Here is a 13,149-nt window from a genome sequence, read left to right as displayed (position 1 = left end):
TGACAATAAATAATTTAGGGACTCTTTCTTTGTATTCCTGACTGTCTTGAAACTCCCTCTATAAATCAGGCTGGATGCAAACTCACAGAGATCAGCCTGTTTCTGCCTTCTGAATTATGGGATTAAAGACATGCCTCACCACAAGCATTTTTTTTTTAAATAACTAGATCATCTATTGTCAAACAAAGGTCCTGGATTAGAATTTTATTTTATTAGAATTAGAATTTTATAAGTGTCATTATTTAGAAAGTCAGTTTATGCCCAACAGATACAAACTTCAGGCTGATACTTCTGTTTTGTTGGTTGTTTATGTTTGAATTTTAGTTCACGGTATTTGTTGTCTGAAAATACACAGAAATAAAGAGAGGAGTCCTAAATAGGATGATCAGCATCACAGGTCCACAAATCAACCTTTGCTCCCCTCTAAAGAAACTAATTATGGATAGCCGTGAGATAAGCCACCTTCATCCTTTCACCTGGGTGAGAGTGGCCCCACGCTATAATAATGACAGAAGACACTGACAAGAGTCATGTCCAGTTGACACTCAGACTAGGAATTAGCAAGAAAGAACAAATTAGACAGGCAAATTAATTTCATAAATTACTTGTAAAATGTTTAAAAGAGAGAACCTCCTAGATAAAGCATAACAACTTTCAATTGTCTTTTAGTTTTTAAACTAGTTTTACAAAAGTGTGTTGGAGGTAATATTTTGATCTCATAAAGACAGAGACAAAATTGTTTCCTACCTTTAACTCTTTGTCCTTTTGGAAAGCCTTGGAGATAAGAGACAAAAGTCAGAGGAAGGGGGAGCTGGAGAGATGGCTCAGTGGTTTAGAGCACCTTCTGCTCTTCCAGAGGTCATGAGTTCAATTCCCAGCAACCACATGGTGGCTCACAACCATCTGTAATGAGATCTGGCGCCCTCCTCTGGTGTGTGGGCATACATGGAGGCAGAATGTTGTATACATAATAAATAATTAAAAAAAAAAGTCAGAGGAAGCCATCTTATAACTAACAGTCTAAGGCAGTGGTTCTCAACCTTCTAATACTGTGACCTGTAAATACAATTTCTCATGTTGTGGTGACCTCAAACCATAGAAATGTCCTCGCTACTTCATAACTGTAATTTTGATACTGTTATGAATCATAATGTAAATATCTGTGTTTTTTATGGTCTTAGGTGACCCCTGTTAAAGGGTCATGACCCCTAAATTGAGAAGCACTGATCTAAGCAGTACTAACTCATTCAGGCATGCCTCAAGTCATCAAAGAGCATTTAAGTGATTATAAGTTACGAAATATGGTAGTTAATCCATCAAGAGCTCTTCAGAACTCTCCAGCTTACTATTTTCACGTCACGAGTTACTCGGTTCTATCATGAGCTCTACCATTTGATCTTTAACATCTCCAGTTTTATTACAATAAATTGCATGAGTTTTCAAATATTAACAACTCTCGTTAGCTCTACCAGGGAACTCCTACAGCTGATGCACACCTTTAGTGAAGTGATTGGATATAATATTAATGGGGAAAAAAAACCAATAACTCTCCTATATACAAATGATAAATGGGCTGAGGAAGAAGTCAGGGAAACAGCATTCTACACAGTAGCCACAAATAATGTAAAATATCTTGGTGTAACTCAGACCAAGCAAGTGAAAGACCTGTGTGACAAGAGACAAGAACAGTTCTAGTTAGGTTTCAGAAAGGGCATAGTTATTTTTTAGATTCAACTAATAAGCTACATTTGGATGTGTTGGGGAATATATTATTTTCAAGTGTGTGGCTTTTGTTAAACTCTATGAAGCTGTGATTCTTTGCCTGTCTAAAACACCTGACGGTCTAATAAAGAGCTGACTGGCCAATAACAAGGCAGGAGCAAGGATAGGTGGGGCTGGCAGGAAGAGAGTATAAATAGAAGGAGGAATCTGGGAGGAGAGAAGAAGAGCAACAACAGAACAAGGAGAGGAGGACAGCAACCCAGCTATACAGCAAGCCACGGAGGAAGAAATAAAGTAAGGTATACAGAAATAAAGAAAGATTAAAATCCAGAGACAAAAGGTAGTCAGGGTAACATAAGAAAAGCTGGCAAAAAACAAGCCACACTCTGGCCGGGCATTCATAAGCAATAATAAGCTCCTGTGTGATTTGTTTGGGAACTAGGTGATGGGGAACTTAAAAAAGCCAAAAGGGCGAAACATCACACAACATGGATGGAAATCTCATGAATATAAAAAAGTCAAGGAAGTAAGAAATACATGTAATTTTAAAAAAAACCAATCTTAGCTCCAAAAAAAAAAAAAATGCTGGGATAGAACCAGTAGAAGAATGTTTATTAGAATGCAGAACACTCTGTGTTTGATCCTTAGAACTAAACAACTGGCCAAGAGTGAGATTCACTCTTACAACATCGAGGTCATACTTGAGTTCAAGATTTTATGGATGATAAGGAAAGTAAGTACGAATTAATACAGAGGGCAATGGTTCAGGTAGCATCATTGGTCACACAATCTTTTAATGTTCTTTTTGTAATAATAATTCCATATTCTGAAAGCCTTCCAGAATCTATGAAGAACTGTGAGCAGTTCTTTCTTGACATCGTTGTTCTGAATAAGGATAGCTCACCACACAACACCCAGTCACTGTTTTCTTACTTTCCAGGCACTCAGGATGCTTTCTTTAAAGTTCTAGCTTGCGCAAGTACCGAGCTACTGAGATATATTTGATCTGCCCAATACTCATTCAATATATTCTTTGTGCCTCTTATTTTTAAATTCTGGAAAGAGCATATCTGCTCTTATTGCACTGACAGTCTGATAGTAGGTGATGGCTCTTATGAAATCCCCTTAGCTGGTAGTAATTTTGAATATGTTTCTGTGACATACTTTGTAGAGGTCACTGGATATGTGACTTATTCACAGAGCTGAGTATACACATACATATCTTGGTCCCTCATATATGCTAGTAGTTTAAAAAATTTAGGATAAAATAAGTAAGATGTACTTGAAGAAATCTATCCCAGGTAAGAGAATTACATGTTAGGTATAAGATTAGCTCCTTCATTATGAGTGAGAACACCCGCCCTCCTTGTCCCTGTACTTAGAGTCTTTGCACATAAATTGTAAGACCAAATGAAAACTGCCAGGCTTTTATGAGCTGCTTTAGGTACCAATACAATAGTCAGCATGTGACAACTCCTATTTCATTGATCATCGTAAAAACAGGTTTCTATGCAAATCCTGATTTTTTGCTATTTGTAAGGTAAACAAGCTGCCTAGTGAGATGTCAGTAGGGATCCGTGTGGGAGTGAAGACGTTTCTCTTTCGGCAATTTATTTCTAGATATGTTTTCCCCCTTTCTCAGATAAACTCTCCCAGAGAAGACTGAGTTTTTCTGTACCCCGCAGGGAGATTAGTGAATGCATAATCACACGGTGACAGGTCCCATTCCAATGTGTTTCTCATTAAATTCTCAGTCGTTCCCTCGGTGGGAAACTGGGAAATTTATCAGATTTTCATCGGGGAGGTGAATTTCTGCTGAGGACACAACACGACTTCTTTCACTCTCCAGAGAGCAATTACGGCTGTGCATCCACCAGCAGTTCGGGATTTTATGGCAGGCTATCTGGAGAATGTGTGCATTCCACACTCTGACACATGCTATATATTTACATTTTTAAAAAAGTTTGCTTGTTGTCCTACATCTACCTTCACAAAAGGCCCCTGAGAGCAAGTGTACCTGCATAGCAGATTAATAAAGGTATAAAAACACACTACTTCTAAAACACTCCCTATTTCCACAGAGTACCCGAGACGATGAGTTTAAATTTTGGAGAGGTAAACAGCACACAAGTCGGACATTCTCTGTCAATGTCAATTCGGTCTTTCAGCATGAAGGATGCACTACCACAGGGTGAAGACGTGGTATTGCTTAGTGAAAGGGTAACGGAAGTCATCGACATGATTTCTACAAATACCCTTTGAGGGCTGGGGTTTCAGGAAGCGATGATTAGGAAAAGAAGCTGTGTCCACATTAAAGTTATCACACTAGCTGTATCATTACTGATTAAAATTGGGTCGCCTCTGCAAACTCATTTTTTACCTTAGGAATAATGTTGTCTAAAGCCTTAAATTTCACTCTGCAGAGAGAAAAAGAGAAACTGAAATAAACACACGAACATACGCCAGCTTGTGGTGCAGAGCACAAACCACAAGAACTCTCTTTAATAGTCCTGGGAATTTGATGTTTAATGCTGTAAAAATCAACTCAGTCCAACAAAACTCCAAGGTCCAAAGGAGCCAATGCAAACTAAATGAATAATGACTTCATGGTTGCTAATACTGTGTACGAGGCACCACTAATAAATTTCAGACACACTCACTGCCCAGTTCAACTCATACCTGGCATTATAGTGAGGTTCTAGAGGTAAAGTTAGATGTAAGAGCTTCTTGAGGGAAGCTTGCATACTTGTTTATATTATCATGACAGTGAATCCTAGTCTTAGAATGTTATATTCAGCTCTTGGTCTATTAAAAATGGTACTTCTTCTTGCCCAAGAAATTCAATGTTAGAATACTGTTTACCATGACAGACCCAAAAGCTTAAGTTATATATAAATTGTATTAAGTTGGCTATACTATCTATTTGGACGTTATACACAAGTGACCTTGACATTCCTTTCTAAGACTGTCTAGCATATTTTCCATATTTATTGAGTTTCGGGGTATTTTCAAGGGTACAAGACTGTTCTATGTTCACTTAAAGATAATGAGATCTCGAGAACATAGCAAAATAGTATGTGACTTTGAAAAGGCTGATGGCAGAGTCTATCTGTTACAGGCAGTTACTTGACAGCAAGAATTAGGAAAAAACAATCCGATCTCAGAGTTTCTCAGAAACGGGAAACACTGACCTGTGCTCCCCAGAGTCTGGTTGTTTTTGAGATGAGGATGTCTACAGCACAGAAGCAAGTAGAGAATTAAAACGTCTGGAAGAGAATCTGGGCCAGAATCTACCTTCACTTTCCAGTTGCCTTCCTACCTGCTTCCTGCAGAAAAAAAAAAAATGATAACAATTTAGCACATTTTAAATAAAACATCCCCTCCCACTGCTGGTCTTAGACAAGGGATTATGTATCAGACTCCCTCTGGGAACAGCTGCTCCGTTTTGGCCTGCTGGGGTTAGTGCAAATGACTCTCCCCCAAGACATAGGAGGGGGCTGGCAGATGCTCCTGCCTCTACCATGGGTGTTAGAGGCACCCTTACGGAGGTTTCAGCCAGCGTTCCTCTAACATTGGCTTGCCGACAGTAAATATTTCATGTCTTTTCCCCTGAAGGTGTGCTCAAAGGACCACCCTGTGAGTATCTGGCTCTGTGGTCAGGGATTCATGCCGTGGGCGGTGAGGTGGGTGTGGAGCCCGAGGCAGGATGTGCCAGCAGGATCCAATGTGGTTAAAGTTCAGGATCAGTAGTCTGGCTTCAGGGAATCTGGAGCCTACTCTGTGTCAACACTTGTTCTGGGAGAAGAAGCAAGTCCACCGGAGGATTATCATCAAGCATCTGTGTGACTCACCGAGGGGTTAATGGAAGGAGACATTCATAAGAGGTGAGGCTGCAGGCTGAGAGAGAGCTAAGGGCCTCACTGACATACAATGACTCTTCCTGTCAGAAAGGTCAAAGCACTGAACGTGCATAATCCATATTTTATTTGCTACGTCTGAGCGCTGTACAAACAAGGATGGCTTTCAAGAGACCTCCCCAATGTCACTCTGTGCCACTCTCAGCCTTAGTGTTTCTAGGAAACCCGTTTTCCAGGAAGAGGTTCTAATCACGGTACGGACAGAAAAGCAGCCTGGACGGAGGAAGGAAACATTGAGCTGAGTGAAAAGAGAACCCACAGTGGACCCTGTTTTTATCTTCAGAGGACACACTTGACATTCAAATGAACCAAGGAACCCACAGGAGACCCCTTTTTTATATTTATAGGGCACATTTGACATTGTTATGCACACAAGGAACGTTACAGAGTACTCATAAACAATAACAGATTCAAAAGCAGCAATGTCTGTACAATTCTAAAATACTTCCTCAGTGAAGCATGTTTCTGAGGCATGAACTCTTGGCTCTCCTGCCACAGCATTAGATTCTACGTGCCCTACAAATCATACTAAAGCATGTGGGTTGTTGCTTCCCGAAATCACGTGATCATATTAGGGGCTTACCATTATTTCTGAAAAAAGTCTCTCAAAAAGTAGATTTCCTTCCTTCACAAAACAGATTTTTTTTTTAAAATTTTTATTTATTTATTTTTACTTATCCAAAGTCATCAAGTGCCCCTGATCTTTCTGCACCCTCCCAACCCAAGGCCTGCTCCTTCTGTCTATTTAATACGTCTCTTCTTCTCCTGGTCTTGGGACCTGAGGATTCTGTTCATCTTCTACCCCCATTCTTTTTGCCCTATACTCACTTTGTGATTTTATCTCTGCTGTGTGTGTGTGTGTGTGTGTGTGTGTGTGTATGTGCATGTGTGTGTATGTATGTGTGTATCGTGATGACGCCCAAGTTTAAGCCTCCGTCCTCAACCTCCTGAGCATGTCTCAAATTTAACTCTTATTCCCAAACTCCTTTAAGTTCCAGGCTTCTACAGTTCAGTCAATGGTACGATGACTTACTTGAGAATTTAAGTTAGACATCTGGAGATCATTCTTGTGTTTTTTGCTTTCTCTCCGAACCCTCATTCAAGCTACTAGTGGTAACCTTTGTCTAAACCCTCAAAATACCTAAGACGCCACTTCTATCCATCCTAAACCACTCTCATGATTGATCTGCTGATATTGATCTGCTGATATAGCCTTCAACCTTTTTGGTCTGCTTTCTTAGTATGGGGAGGTTTTCAGAGAAACCAAAGTGAATCTTTTAGCTTAGAAATTGTTTGAATTTTTCTGCTCAGAAATCTTCAATGGCGTCTTAAGTTCCCCCCCACCCCCGGAAAGGTTTTGGTCCTTAACTCACTTTCCTGTAGTATCTTCAATTCTCTTCCATCTCAGGAGCTCTGTCTTAACTACAACTGTTTAGGATGCCTCCCCTCTGGTCCTTCATTAGGTCCATACACTCCTCAAAGATGTCCTTATGGAAGCTTCTGCTTAAAGGATCTTCTCCCTGCTCTGTCAATCCCTTTCTTATTTTGTTTGTTTGTTTTGTGTTTTTGAGACAGGGTTTCTCTGTAGCCTTGAAGCCTGACCTGGGACTAGCTCTTGTAGACCCAGTTGGTCTTGAACTCACAGAGATCCTCCTGCCTCTGCCTCGTGAGTGCTGGGATTAAAAACATGCACGACCACCATCCAGCCCCTTCTTGTTTTTTAAGAGTAATTTTCACATCACTTAACTGTTTTGTTCTTTTGTTTTATGGTTTCCTAACAGGTATGTAAGTGGTCTGTCTCCCACCTAGCAGAGTCTAAGTACTTTGACTTCTTCATGGTAGTATTTCTGGTCCCTAACAACATATCTAGCACAAAGGAGGTACCCAAAAATTGTTGACTGATTAACCTGAACAAGTGCAGTTGGCTCAGCTATAGCACTTGTTTGAAAATACTATTGCCTCCCAGCTTGATAGACTAGAGAGCAATTGAAGCATGGTGTGAGCCTTGCATTCAAATATGCAATTTCATCCGTGAGAGTCATTAGCAACTCAGTTGGACTAAACTGAGAGTACACACTATGCACACTCCTATATCTTGTGAGATCAGTGAGTCAAAGCTACTGCTTTTGATGGCACAACTTTACACCTGCTTCAGAGGTGTGATGGCCTGAACTGTGTGCCTTCCAACATTCATATGGTGAAGCCCTGACTACCAGCATGGAGATAATGACAACATAGAGACAATTAAGAATAAATGGAGTCATAAGGTGGGGTCCTAATTTGTGAGGACTCACATCTAAGAAACTCAGGAAAGACAGAATTCTCTTTCTGCCTCTGTGTAGAGGAACGGTTTGTGGTTGCAGCCATTTGCAAACCAGACAGTGTTCCTAACCATGGAACCACCTCCCCAGCCTTCTTTCTTCCTTTACTGTTATAGTAAAGATTTTGTTGTATTTATTGTATTAATTCATGTTTTCCCCCATAATTTTACATATCCAAAACATTAACACTATTTTCATTGGGTTTCTTTCCTTTTAAATTTTGTGCTCTTAACCCTGTTTTTCCTATATGTTTTTCCTATGAGTTTTATTGAACAATTTTGCATGAAGTAGTGGCTCTTAGAAGTTGGTCTGTTATGCTATACAGAAACTACTGTCTTTTGTTCTTTGTGATTTAGAAAAACTTATCCTCATTACACTGATGATGCAGAAAATTGATGCCTACAGCCAACCTAATGCATATACTCTGTGAGGTACCTTCTGATATTAATACCCATTTAAAGTGATAAAACAACTTTCACCTCGTCATCTCCAAAGAGCTGTCATTCTGTGCTGATATTTACCAAGCAAAGGAAATGAAGACACATGGCTTAGATAATTTAAGTCCAAAGTCTACAACTGACAATATAGTTACAAGGAAAATTTAGATAGTATACCCTTGTTACTGGGTTCAATAAATTGAGTTAGCAATTGCCTGATGCATACTTTATTTTATTTTTAGGTCATATATACATTAATTATTAAGTCATACCAGTTTCAAATTATATAGATCAGCAGCAATTAAAAATAAGTTCATTAATATATAAATAACCACTGGAATGCTTTTACCTTTTGAGACGGTGCCTTGTGTATCTTAAACTGGCCTTGAATTCCTGATTCCCCTCTCTCCATGTCCCAAGGTCTGGGATGAAGGATGGGTGTCACCATACTAAGGCTTAATCACAGTTTCGTAAGGCCTTATGTCTTATTATCAGATAATAGTTCTCTGATTTGCTTAAGAAGATAAGTAAAAGGACTAGAGAGGACTCATTGCTCCTCTGCCGCTTCACATGTGTTTTTCAAGCCTCTTGTCTCTAAGCTCTCTGGCTTTCTAAGTGCGCTCATTGGACCATGGATGATCAGACTGGCTCTGAAAGTAACCTTGATGTGAATTTACAAGGAAGGCTTAGACATCTTGTTGGGGCTTGACCTGATAATTTATAAAACTCTCCAGGACTTTGAACTTTGAGCTGGTTTTTTGTTGTTGTTGTTGTTACTTTTCCTCTATTCACTTTCTAAATTGAGTACCTTTACCACTGATCTTTTCTGTTCTCTTCACACAGTGCATGCTATTATGAAGAAGTCTTTGCGCCCCTCTCCTAACTCTGCAGATATCTGCAGGCTCCCTTTAGAAAGGACCTGGTAGACAGACATGATTAAGAGAAGCTATGAGTATAGAACACTTAGGGATTACCTATTTAACATAAAATAACAGACTACTCTGGTAGAGCAGACAATGCCAGTAAAATTTCTTAGCTTAATTATGATAGCTAATTGAATGAATAAAAAGTTTAGCAAATATTTCTTCATCTCCTTTGCTGGTGCACATTAATCTTAAAGATCTTTCAACATTTTACTCTGAGTAGAAGGAATCAATGATTCTAACTTAGAATTGACTAGAATTTTTAAACTCTCCTACTAAATTAAACTTTGTCTTCCACTTGAGTCTCTTGAGATAATGTCACACTTCCTAGTAAGCCATCTATCACTCTCTGTTCTTACTGACATCCATTTCAGTTCTCCAATTCTTTTAGTCTTTCTCAGAGTGAACTCTTTCCAAACAAAAAGAAAGGGAGACAACAAACACAGAAGAGCTATAAACATGACCAAGAACAAGACAAAGGAGTAAATGCATTCACAAACACATAGAAAGTGGGACGAGATTGGTGCCACCACACTCTAAATCTAGGCTTTAGAAAAACATCATAAAAATAAGTGTCAATTGTGCCTAGCCACAAATAGGACACCTAGATTCCCTCTTCCCACAAGGCTCAGGGATCATCTTAAAGGGAAGGGTGGAAAGTTTGTAAGAGTCAGCCGAGGGGGAAGACTGGAACAATACCATGTCTTCTGGACAAAACATGATCCCTGAATGCATGAGCCCATAGCAGCTGTGGTTGTCTACCCCAAACCTGTATAAGATCTACTGGTAAACATTCTAGCATGGAGTGGGAGGGGTTCATGGCACCCCATTCCTCAGAGCTATGGATAGTTCATGGTCTCTAGGGGTGGGAGATTTCCTTAAGGGTCTGGCTCTTCTTGGTAGGCTGAGCACACTCCAGTGGATGCCCCCCACACCCTGGAGTATATGGTAAGTCAATCTGATATGATGGGTTTAAAATGAGAACACAAAGTTGATGGGTGAGGGAACATGGGACTGGATCTAGGAGGATTTAGGGGATGGAGTAGGGTGAACATGATCAAAATGCATTATATGAAATTCTCAAAGAATTAATGAAGTGCTTTTTAGACCTTCATGCAATGGACTCACTAGTTGTAAGCATCTTGACTGATTAGCTGCTACATTAATCATCATTTAAAACATCAATCAAAAGCTCACTAACGAGGAAAACCATGGCAATGTTCTTTAGAAGGCTTGACCTTAAGACGTGTCTGAGTGTCCCAGTAACAATGACACATATTCAATAAGAACTTATTCACTCAGAAAACTTGGTCTCGACTCTAAGAGGTTTGATCAGACTAATTTCTGACATTTCAAGAGTAGGAAAAATGAGAGCAGTATTGTCAACAACAACAATAAAATGAGCAGGCGGTTGAATTCTGTAAAAGATGTCTTATTTTGTCTTCAAAATCCAGTCAATGGCAAAGGAAAGGTCACTTGAACACAGACATGTGTATTTTTAGCAGAAGTTATGACCACTCATGATTCAATGTAAAATGTGTCACATCTGCACAACAGACTCATGTGGCTATTGTGTCAACTGAACTGTGTGCTTTTGATACATTTCCATTCATGCGAAAGTGTGGGAACAAGTGATGGAGGCCACGGCCATGGCAATTGGACACACTAGATATCTTTCTTCTATGACTCTGAGTCAGTCTCCACAGTGGATTACTAAACACATTCCAGAAATCTCATAAGTTACTACTGCTCTAAAAATGGATATAATTAAAGATGAGCAAACCTACCGCAGAGCTTGATGTCATCTGTAAGCTAATTAACACAAACTATGTGCAACAGGCTTTTATTCTACTTTTCTAAAGATTGCATATATGTTACTACAAGTTCACAGACCTTACCATATTAAAAAAAAAAAGACCCCTTCCCAAACATGCTGAGACGTAGAAAGGAGGTCCTGATACTGAAGGAGAGATGGAGGCGGGTAGTTCCAACAACTGTAGCTGTTTACTTTGACAAGCACCAGACAAGGGTGTGGGAATCCTTTACAAATTCCATTATTTTAAGGATTTACCAGTCTTTCCCTCCGGGTGTGGGAGTACTAGGAACTGAAACAAGCAACACCTAAGAACCAGTTGCCCCAACAACAGTGTTTTTATTGCTATACGACCAGCTGCTTTCTGTGATGCTGAGAGCAGTGATTCATCCCTAAAATTCTCCTTCCTTTCAGAATCCATTGAGTGTTACTAAGTTCTTGAAAATGAGGGTCCTTGCTTGCTGTACCAAGATGCTCTTAACTCAGGTATTCTTACCCATAGCATGGCTTTCTGCTCCACGTGGGTTTCGTGAAAGAGCTATGTGGTGGAATGTCCTATCTTGATGTTCATAAGAAGCCAGTGTTTTGCATAAGTCAGAGAATGTGCAGAGCAGGGCTTTCACTAACTCCTTAGGCATCAGAAGCACAGAATGTGCAATTTTCTTTCAGGCTGAACATGAGATTAAAATACTATGTCAACCTCCTAAGACCCTGAGGTAAAGTTTAGAAACTGAGTTGTTGTTTTTTTCCTGTGTTCTAGCACAATGCCACACAGAGGTTATTAATTACTGTTGTAATTTCTATAATATGTGCATCTTCGAAACTCTATGTTACCTTTTTATATTGCCTATAATTCATTTCTGGGGAGGGGAGGTGTTAGATGTAAGTCTGATGAGCTGAACTGAAACATAGAATGTGTGTGATTTGTATATCTGTGTATATGAGAGATGCCTCGGACACTGAGGACTCACTTGACCAAATAAAAGTTGGGAATGGATTGGGAACAGTGAATCTGAATTGCTTAGTTACTTGTACTTCTTGGAAAGAGCCTTTGGGTATATGGAATTATTTTATTCATTCTGATCTGGGGGGGGGGTTCCTCCTGAACTTATACTTAAAGCTATGTTTACATATGTTTTTGTATCAGGGATTCAAATCACATTTACTTTTAACATCAAAGAACCAGAAAACAAATTGCAGGAGTCAATGTCACAAAACCCAGCACACACAGCCTATCTTAGAGATACTTTCGTCTCATTATAATTTGACCTGGTCTTACTTTTAGGAGTGGTTGAGAATATTGCTTTTTTTCTCAGCTGTCAAGATTCGGTTGATACATCACAGATCCCTAAAGCTATGTAGGGAACTCTCTCCTTAATTCCATGTGCTTCGTTTTGAAGCATCTGTAATAGTCACTGCTGGGTTCAGGGAGAGTTTTGCTTGCTCTGAGTGTGAGATCACGCCCTTGGTAATTACAGTGAGCGTGCCGTGAAAATATGCGGTGCATATAATGTCAGGAAATCATGCAAATTTTATTATCGTCGGTGAAGGGGTGGCTGGTGGAGAACTTGTCAGTATTAGCAACTTGAAGCCTAATTACCTTGATTTACTTGTAGTGCCATTCATAACCTTGCTGCTGTGCTGTTCCTGACAGCCCTTCTGCGTTTTACAAGAAAGGAATAATGCCGTGTAAATAATTTAAAAACAATAAATCATTTAGAGTGGCTTTAAACCAAAACCTAATGCAGTAGCTGGCTGAGTACTTGCTACACTTGACAGATAGCTGGCGTGCAAAATTCATCTGTGTCTAGGAGATATTTACTCCTAAATTCCACAAAGGCAAAGAAGGCAGATCGAAAAGGACTGGGACCTCAAGCCTTGTCTAACTTCACCTCCCCCCCCTTCCCTTTTTGACGTGAAATGGATGGTGGGAAAATAAAAGTCTATCTAGGATCCCTCTACTTCAGAGATTTGCTGAGTTACGCGCTAGGCAAATGACTAATTAAGGCTGCCTCT

Source organism: Microtus oregoni, unplaced genomic scaffold, assembly GCF_018167655.1.
Source record: "Microtus oregoni isolate MIOR12 unplaced genomic scaffold, Mior012 000021F_ref0000039, whole genome shotgun sequence".
Classification (NCBI taxonomy): Eukaryota; Metazoa; Chordata; class Mammalia; order Rodentia; family Cricetidae; genus Microtus; species Microtus oregoni.
Note: the sequence above shows the minus strand (reverse complement) of the source record.